Source organism: Equus przewalskii, chromosome 10 (assembly GCF_037783145.1).
Source record: "Equus przewalskii isolate Varuska chromosome 10, EquPr2, whole genome shotgun sequence".
NCBI classification, from domain to species: domain Eukaryota; kingdom Metazoa; phylum Chordata; class Mammalia; order Perissodactyla; family Equidae; genus Equus; species Equus przewalskii.
In genome coordinates, this window is record NC_091840.1 from 40,776,603 (window position 1) to 40,786,850 (window position 10,248).

The window sequence follows — 10,248 nt, forward strand, 5'->3', positions numbered from 1 at the left end:
CTTCCCACCGGCCCCTGCGCATGGTTCAAGACAATTGGGATTCTGATTTAACTGCACATCAGGCTTTTAAAGGTCCCCGGGAGACTCTAATTTGCAGCGGAGGTTGAAAATTACTGAAGTTTTCTCTAACAGTGTTGACTGTATTTTTCTGATGTTAAGAATTACCTGTGGCCACTTATTAAATGTATAATGTATAAATATACAGATCTCTCCCCTAGAAAATCTGCTTCAGAAGGTCTGGCCTGGGGCCCAGTCATCTGCATTTTCATCAGCATCCCAGATGGTTCTGGTCCTCTGGGAAGTTGGGCCATGCAGCTCTGATGAGGCTCAGCGGGGACTGTCTTTGGAAAACCCAAGAATGAGGTCAGTCAGCTACTGAGCGTCGGCAGGCAAGGAGTGATCTGGGCCTTGTCTCTTTAAACAGTTGTAAGACTTCTGTCCATTTACCACGAGGATGCCTTTCTTTTTAAGTTTCTAGTCTAGATTATTACATAATCCATCTCAAGAATTTATAAGACTATCACCCTAGTGCCTAGCTTATGTAGAAAAAGAGACGGCAAGGAGACAGATAAAGCGGAACACAGAGGTAAGGATGAAATGAAAATTATTTGTCTATTTTAGACAAGCAATTTTCTCTAATGTTCTGTTCTCTTGTTCGGTTGTCCTTGTGCGAGCTCAAGGGCTCTCAAAGAGGTGGAGTAAATCCGAGGGTTGCTCTTGAGCGAGACGAGTAGCCTTGGGTGGCTGGAAATGTGGGTAGGAACTGCTGGGAGCTGGGCCCAGGAGGAGCCAAGTGTCCGGTGCCAACATGTGGGCCAGGAGCCCCCATCACACGCCACCTCGCCTCGAGGGGGCTGGGGTGAAGCTAATGTACTGAGGTTTCACCATGTGTCAGATACTGAGCTGGGTTCCTTCCACCCACGTGAAAATCCTTCAAAGTACTATTATTATCTCCATTTTACAGATGAGTAAACTGAGGTTCAGAGAAATTACGCTATCTTTGACTTAATCTGGGAACTTCTCACTCGAGAAGGGAAAAACAGCGTTTAACCCAATGCCCAATAGGACTAGGAAGGGCCAGGCGCGCTGGAACACCAGGGTGAGAAGACGCTTGGCATTTTAAAAATGGGAACCTGAGTCATTTTTTTCAATCATACATATTAATGGAGAGAAGTAACCTGGAGAATTACAAATAGCAGATTCACCACCTAAATTTATTTGTCCTTGAGCTCATGCTGAAATGGATGGTAAATGAAGGGCATGAAAGAAATGAGTCTGGAGTTAAGAACAGGCCACAAATACGCACCGAAAGCCTTAAAAATGTGCACACCCTCTGACCCAGCGACTTCACCTCTAGGGACTTACTCTCCCCAAATAGCTGAGTAAGTGGGCCAAGAAGTATTTACAAGGCAACATTGTTTACCGTTTTGAAAAACTGGCAACAACGTAATTGTCCAACAGGCTTAATCCAATACTACGCATTCACGTAGGCAAGACCACACAACCGTGAAAAACAGAGATGTGGCCGTATGTGTAGACACAGAAGGCCGTTCATCACTGAGTGAGAAAGAAGCCTGTGTGGGAGTAGCATGTAGGATATGATTGTGGTGTGTTAAAATAAGTAAACAATATTCCAGCAGCGAGAAGTGAGACACACATAGCAGATACACTCCAAAATTTTGGCAGTGAATTATGTCTATATAGTGAGATTAGAGAAAAATTTTTTTTGAGGAAGATTAGCCCTGAGCTAACATCTGCCACAAATCCTCCTCCTTTTGCTGAGGAAGACTGGCCCTGAGCTAACATCTGTGCCCATCATCCTCTACTTTATATGTGGGATGCCTGCCACAGCATGGCTTGACAAGGAATGCATAGGTCCGCACCTGGGATCTGAACCAGAGAACCCCGGGCCGCCAAAGCGGAACGTGTGAACTGAATTGCTGCACCACCGGGCCAGCCCCATAGAGATCATTTTTATTTGCTTCTTTTTTTCCTGCTATCCAAACAGGCTGAATATTTCTACCTTGCTCTATTTTTTTTTTTTTTGAGGAAGATTAGCCCTGAGCTAACATCTGTGCCCATCCTCCTCTATTTTATATGTGGGACGTCTGCCACAGCACGGCTTGATAAGTGGTGCATAGGTCCGCACCTGGGATCCGGGCCGGCCCCTACCTTGCTCTATTTTTTTTTTTCCAGTTTCATTGAGATAAAATTGACATATGGCACTGTATAAGTTTAAGGTGTACATCATAATGACTTGATGTACATATACTGTAAAATCATTACCACAATAAAGTTAGTTAACATCCCTCGTTTCTTATAAGTACAAAAAAAGGAAAAGAAAAAGACGTTTTTTTCTTTGTGAGGAGAACTCTCAGGATCTGCTCTCCCAACCACTTTCAAACAGACCGTATGGCAGTGTTAATGCTGGTCATCAAGCTGCACGTCACATCCCCGCTGCTTATTCATCTCATGACTGAGGGTTTGTACCTTTTGACCACTTTCATCCAATTCCCCCACCCCCGCCTCTGGTACCACAAATCTGATGTCTTTTTCTATGAATTTGGTGGGGTTTGTTTGTTTGTTTGTTTGTTTAGATTCCAAATATAGGTGAGATCATAGAGCATTTGTCTTTGTCTGGCTTATCTCACTTAGCACAATCCCCTAAGGTCCGTCCATATTGTCGCAAATGGCAAGATTTCCTTCTTTTTTAAGGCTGAATAATATTCCGCTATATGTATACACCGCGTCTTCTTTGTCCATTCATCTATCGATGGACTTTTTGCTTAACTGGGTATTTTTCTTAACCTTTTTTTCTTCAGGGAACATATGTCACTTGCATAATTAAATGAAAGGGGGGCCAGCCCTGTGGCCGAGTGGTTAAGTCCGCGTGCTCCGCTTCAGCAGTCCAGGGTTTTGCTGGTTCGGATCCTGGGCGTGGACATAGCACCGCTTGTCAGGCCACGCTGAGGTGGCATCCCACAACTAGAAGGACCCACAACTAAAATATACAACTATGTACTGGGGGAACTTGGGGAGAAAAACAGAAAAAAAATAAATAAATAAAAAGTCTTTCAAAGGAAGGTGCTCCCAAAATCCTGCGTAACTGACTGTTGTCAATGGTTTCTCCAGAAAGAAACTGCTAAACTGGAATGTGGGATGGGGCTTATCAGTGCCAATGAAGGGGAGGTAGGGGACGGACCTGGGGGTGGGAAGGGCCTGGAGGACGTCAATGTCAGGGGGTCCAGGCCAGAACATGAGCTGGCAGGCATGGTGGGTGCATAAACCGTGAACCCACCTGACCGATACACCCCATTCAGAGGCCATGTGGGACGGTTACATTGTGCCCTAATTTAAGCTGGTCCCTGGCTGGTCCACGGCACGTGGAGTTTGCTGCCTGCCACCCCCCGACCCTGCCATGTATCTATGTGGTTCAGCTGATTTATGGAGGGGCTGAGGAGCCTCAGGAAGAAACACAGAAACCTTGAACCACATCCACAGCTGGGGTCATTCATAGGTCTGGCCACCTTGGACAAGGCAGGCTGGGTGGAGAATGGGGGTCCCTGAGCATTCATGAAGAGGTGAAGGGCGTCCACCACAGGGAGCCCCACTCAGAAACGGGCCTGGGGATGCTGGTGAGGATGGGCCCATGCGTGATGTGGCGGCTGCTCTAGCCTGCAGGTGCGTCTGTGCTCAGGGGAGAGAACGTGTGCATGTGTGTGACACCCAGGACCCGGGAGAGGAACAAGGCACTGCTGTTCCTTAAAGATGGCAAATTTTTTTGCTGCCATGAACAGGCAGAGACCTCCAGACTGGGGGTCCCCTCGGCAATGCCCATGTGGAGACTGCGGCCGGCAGAGGTAGCTGTCTTGGGGTCACCAAGGACATGGCAGTGGCCCAGCAGAAGGGGCAGAGGAGGCCAGGCAGTGGTCTGGGATGAGAGTGAGTGGCCATCTGTCCTAACTTGTGCTAGTTCCCTGTCACTGCTGTAACAAACTATCATAAACTTAGTAGCTTAAAATGACGCACATTTATTTTCCTGGGGTTCTGGAGGTCAGGAGTCCTAAAACCAAGGTGTTGGTGGGCTGCATTCCTTCTGGAGGCGAATCCGTTTGCTGGCCTTTTCCAGCTTCTAGAGGCTGCACGCATCCCTTGGCTCCCGGCCCCTTCCTGGATCGCTCTGACCTCTGCCTTCTCTTGCATCCTCTTTTCTGCCCCCTCTGCCTCTCTGCCCCCTCTTATGAGGACCCTCATGATTGCATTGGGTCCATCCTGACGAGCCAAGAGAAACTCCCCGTCTCAAGGTCCTCAATCTGATCACATCTGCAGAGTCTCTTTGCCGTGCGAGGTCACATATTGATAGGTTCTGGGGATTGGGGTATGGGTGTCCCTGGGGGCCACTATTAAGCCCAGAACATAACCCGAGGGCAGGTGGGGCATCTCCGTGGGGCTCTCAGAAAGATCTGAAGGAGTAGCAGTGGGGGCCTGGAGTCAGCAGGCTTTGGGCATTAACGTTAAGTGGTTATTCCAACTCACAGCTCAGCGAAGCTTAGGGATGCTTAGGATTCGACACAAACGGCGAAACCGAGGCTCAAGGGGAGCGAAGGATCTGTCCGAAGTCATAGGGCTGGTTTTCCAGCTTTTCGCCATGCTGCCTGTTTTACTCAGCTGACATCAGAAAAAGGGTGTTGATGTTTAAGGCAAAGAATGAAATCTACCAGGGTTTGGGGGACAAAAGGAAGGCACTTGGGACACACCCAGCAAGAAGAGATTTCTCTCTACGTCTTTGAGCTCCTTGAGAGCCTGTGCGCCGGCCTGGGTGGTGACTGGAAGGGGAGGCCGCACTATATGCTCAGATTCTTTTTTCTTTCTATTCTTGAGTCAGCCAGTTTCTCAGCGTCTTTGTCCGAAAGACCCACCGAGCTTGGAACATCTGGGTTTACCGTCCACCCCCCAGCCGGGTTCTCTCCCAGGATATGACTCTAGATGCATCATTTCACTTCTCTGGGCCTCAGTTTACCTATCTGTAGACTCAAGGGTCAGAGTGGATGAGCTCCAAGGGGCCTTGTAAGATTCATCTGGCTCATGCTTGAATGCTTAGGACCTCCTCCCTGCCAGCCCCCCACTTCCTCCTTGTACTCCTGGGGTCTCCAGCCCACCTGGTCACCTGAATCAAATACCCCAACCACGCTGGCTTTTGCTCTCCACCGTGGTGCCTGGCCTTCGGCAGGCGGAGCTCCATGAGCATGCAGGGAATGACTCAGAGGAAGAGGCCGGGCAAGGGCACCAGGGTCACCCTCTGTGCGCAGGGAGGGGAAGCCCCGAGGCTCGGCCCGACTCAGCCGGGGCTCGGCTCTGCTTGAGGACAGCAGAATCCCAGGAAACCGGTTGTTAAGGAGCCAGCAGCCAGCTACCAAGTTAGATAATGAGTACTTGGGTTTTTCCACCCCTGTTTACCTTGTGTTAAGTACACGAAAATGATGTCATTTCTGCACCCATCCAGCTGGCGCAGCTCGCAGGGTCTCTCAGGGCCCAGACACTGGCCGCACCAGGGGCACCTCCTCTCTGCACCTGGTCACCCCAACCCTCATCAGTGGGGGTTGGGGGGGTCTGGGGGAGGGTGTCGAGGCCGGACAATGCCACATGGGAGCTCTCTCCGAGCTCTCCATTTTCCCCCCTTCCCCTCCCCAGTTCATCCACGTCGTCTCTCACCAGGAAGGCTGAGGTGGCGCTAATTCACGCTCCTGCCTGCCGCCAGCTTGACTCCTCCACCCCTTCACCCCAGGGCCAGAGGGAGCTTTCTAAACAGCATCCTGCCTGGAACCCTTCACTGGCTCCAGCTTTGTGCTCAGAAGAAAGCTTAGCCTGACCCACCTCTTCTGTCCAGCCTCTCATTTCCTACCTGCCCCACCCCCAGACTCCACGACTCAGCCCTCCTTCTTCACCCTGAAGGCTGACCTCCCCTCCCCAAGGTCTTCACCGCTGGGGGCCCTTTTCCCTTCACACTTAGTCCTCCTCAGCCTCAGGGAGCCTGTCAGAACCAGCCCTTCCTAGCCACTTCGAGCCCTCAGGGTGCGGTGTGCATCAGGTCAGTGAGGATGGGCCAGGCAGGCAGGGGACAGACATGGTGGACCAGCATGGGGTCATGGCAGCCCTGGAGAAGGGTCATATTTAGGCCTCAGGGAGGAATCAAGGGTGGGGAGGCGGCCTGTGGAATACAGGGAAGCTGTGTGAGGGCTCCTTGCACGTTCTCTGATGATGAAGGCAGATTTGCAATATCCACTGCAGCCCTCGGCTGGTTCCCTCTGCAGTGGCCCCAGCAGGCTCAGTTGGAAGAGTGTCCTATTCAGGAAATTGGTTCCCACCAGAAGGACAAGAGGACCGAGAGCCTGGAACTCCCGGCCTGGCTCCCAGTCCCTCCAGAAGCAGTGGCCCTTCTTGTGTTTTGAGAGTCACAGAGCCCATGTCCCAAGCCCCAGGCTAGGGGCTGGAGTGACAGGGGGAGCCAGACTCTCTCCCACCTTGCCTAGTGCAGGAGACAAACATCACAATGCTTCAGTCTGATCAGAGATGAAATCTCAGTCGAGGACAAAGTAACCCATGTGGATGGATGGGTGCTCCACAAAGAGATGGTGACAAATAACAGTGGCAATGTAATCTCATTCACTCCTCAAAGCACCCGTACGACAGGATACTGTAGCTCCCGTTTTACACACTTGTACACAGAGTACACGTTTATGCACACACTCAAAGCCAGCCCAGTTTTTGCTTCTCTTGAATGGGCTTGCTGATCCCTATGTGGCAGACCTTATGAGACTAAACGAGGGAACATATGTGACAGGGCCTGGCTCACAGTATGTATCGAATCTTAACTTCCTAAGAACAAGGAGCCATCCTGGCCATGGGGCAAGATGGGTAGGTGGGAGCAGGAGTCTTTGACAGATGAAGCAAGTTGGGAGCCCAATAGGGGAAGAACCGGGTGAGTTATCTGGGGCCAGACTCTAGGATGCCAGGCCCCCAGGGGCTACCATCACCCAACCTCTTCCCACCCTGCTCACCCTTCCAGGTGCATGATGGGCCAAGCCACCTGGTGTCCACCACCTCCTGTTACTCAGCACATGGGTCATGCAGGCTCTGGGCTCATTGTCCTGGCCTGTCCCAGCCTGGACCGTTCTAGAGTGGGAGAGCTAGTCCAGTTCACTGCTAGTCTGGAAACCCCCCCGAGGCAGGCAGTGGGGGGGGGGGGTGGGTGGTGAGACCTCAGTCCCATCCTGGTTCTGGACTTGCAGCTTCCACTCCCCTGACTCGCCGGCAGCAGTGGCCACTTCCTCCCGCCAGGCTGGGCCAGCAGTTGGGCTGCCTATAAATAGAAGAATGAGATTCCTCGTGGTCCAGTGAATGGCGCTGACATCCTGCCTCTGCCTGACTGAGCCCTGAGTCACAGCCCCTGCCGGAGGCCCGCCCGGGGCGGACCAGGCCTGTACCACTGACACGGCCTCAGAGGAAGCGTTGGGGCGGCAGAGAGTCCCTGGGGAGGCCGAAAGAGGCTTAAAGAAACGCGGCTGGCATTTCCTCCCTGTGACGCCTGCCGGGGCTCGGTGCTCGGGCTGGCTCACGAGTGAGTGTGTGCGCGTGTGCACGGGTGTGTGCCAGGTAGAGCACCCAGCTCCGGGAACGACAGCAGCCTCTGCACCCCCTTCTGTGAGCACGACGGGAAGGGGAGTCCCCACGAGCCGCCTCTGTTCCCCTGGCACTCTTATTCTGCCTCTGCTAATTTCAAAGCCAAAACCAAACCCACAGAGGCACAGACACACCCACCTGAGCTCGGAGTCGAAGGGAAGGCTGGAAAACGGGCCTGCACGCAGGCAAGACCCAAGGCTGCTCTGGAGGGCCAAGCGAGAGGAATGGCAAGCGTGGCCCTGGGGCAGGAACGTGTGGCAGGAGGCAGCGGGGGTCTCAAACCCTTTGTCACTCTGCCCAAGAGCCAGAGAGAAGGAGACTCTGACTGGCTGGGATGGGATCCCATGTGTGCCCTGGGGCTGGGGTTGGCTGGAGGGAGAGTGGCAGCTCCATCCAGTGGGGAAGAGGTGATTTCCCCCGCAAAGAAGTCAAAGGCCTGCCAGGAAGGGGAGCTCTCGGTGGCCCAAGCCCAGCACATGCCCACGGTACCATCTCCGCTCATGCGCTACCCGCTCTGAGACGTCTGCCTGACCACCCCATCCCAAAGGTTCCTCCCCACCCCTCCACACTCTCTGTCTCCCACCCTCGTCGTCTCCTTTACAGCCTGGGTCCCAATGTGATTTACGGAGTGTGTTCGGCTCTGTTTTCTTGTTTATTTCTCTCCTGCACCAGATGCACTAGATTATCTGCTCCATGAGGACAAGGGCCAGCTCAGTGTGTGTCCGCTTTTGTGTACCCGGTACATGCTTGTCAGATGAATAAATGAATGAACAGCCTTTGTGCTCGGGGGCACGCACACTCACTTGTACACTCATTCACCTACCCCCAGTCATTCACGTACCTTGTACACAGACTCACTTGCACATGCATTCACACACTCACACATACACACACACATACACTTTCATTCACTCACACACAGACCTCTTCAGTTATTTGAGAGCTTGAGCAGCCCCCGCCCTCCCCATCACCCCCAAATCTCTCTACCATCTGGGTGTCCCCGGGGCAAGAAACCCCAGCTGCAGACCTGCCTTCTCTGCAGTTTTGACCCATGATTCTTCCTAAGAAGAGTGACCTATTCTCCAGCTTCTCATGCGGGCGGCCGGTGATTTCTCAGTTCAGAGGGACCGTGGTGGGAAAACCTGCTCCTCCCCCATTTGCAAATCCTGTCTCATTGCCTGTTGTCCACAACAGGTTCCCATCTCCACTGCATGGTGTTTGGGCACAGGACAAAGCTCGGGGCCACAGGGAACTTCCACACTTCTCCAAACACTCCACGCTCTTTCACGCTCCGTGCGGCACACAGGCTGACCCTTCCACCCTCGCCCAATCCGCATACATTGCTCACCTTGCAAACTCGTAGTTACACTTCAAGACCCATCCAAATATCATCTCTTTGCAAGATGGTGAGCCATGTTAACAATTCCTGCCCCTCTCTTCCCCAATGTGTGCTGAGTTCTCCAGAAACACAGATGCGCAGGACTATGGCCTTGGCAAGGTCCTTAGAGACCCATGGTAGTTTGCAACCCAGGGGTGGTTGGAAATGTGTTGGGCATTTTTTGGTTGGCACACTGACAGGGACAGCTGCTGGCAGTTAATCGGCATGGGGCCAGGAATGTTCACTAGGAAGAACTGTCCATCCCCGAGGGTCCACAGCAGCCCACTGAGAAACACCAAGCCACCTCCTGCGGGAGGGAGAAGCCAAGGCCCAGGGAGGGAAGCATCTTGTCAAGGTCATGCAGCAAATTGAGCACCAAGGTGGTTGGTACCTAGTCCCTTGGGGGAATGCTCCTGGGTGGTGGGCCTGAGAGGGGCCCTCTGACCCTTCAGGCCCTGGCCCGGCCACACTCCAGCACCAGGGATGTCATAGGAAATGTGTCTGGGAATGCCCGGCAGCTCCTACCAGCTGCTGCACCTTCTCTCGCCCATGCTGGCGGCCAGATGGCCTGACCTGGCTGAGGATGTTCCTGTAGTGTGGGCCTAGCATCCCCCGGGGAGGGGAGAGCTCGCTGGGATTGTGAGCTGGGACCAGAGTTCTACAGTTACAGCCCCCGGCTCCGTGAGCTCATCTAAACACAAGGAAAGCCACCCTTCTGATCTGAGCCTGGACACTAGGGACCGCAATGCTCCAGGGCCCAGCCTGGCATGGGAGGTGGAGAGAGAGAGGCAAGACCTGATGTTCCCTAAACCAGCCCCCAGCCCTGCTCCAAGAAGGCCTGGCCATCCTTCCCCTGCGTCTCCCCCCTCTGCCGGGGCCACCACAGACTCCTACAATGGGCTGATGGACTTGTTAAAAACTGAAAATTACACACAAAAACAGAGACAATAATATAACAAACCCCCATACCCCTATCACTCAGCTGCGACGGTCAACAACCCATGGCCCATCTTGCCTCATCTGGACCAGCCCCCATCCACATCCCTCCTTCTGTATTATTTTGAAGCAGATCCCAGGCATGATGTCATTTCAGACATAAATCCATCAGTGTGCACTCTAAAAGGACTCTTCCTTACAAACAAACAAACTAAACCATCATCACAACACCATCAGCACACCAAAGAATGAAT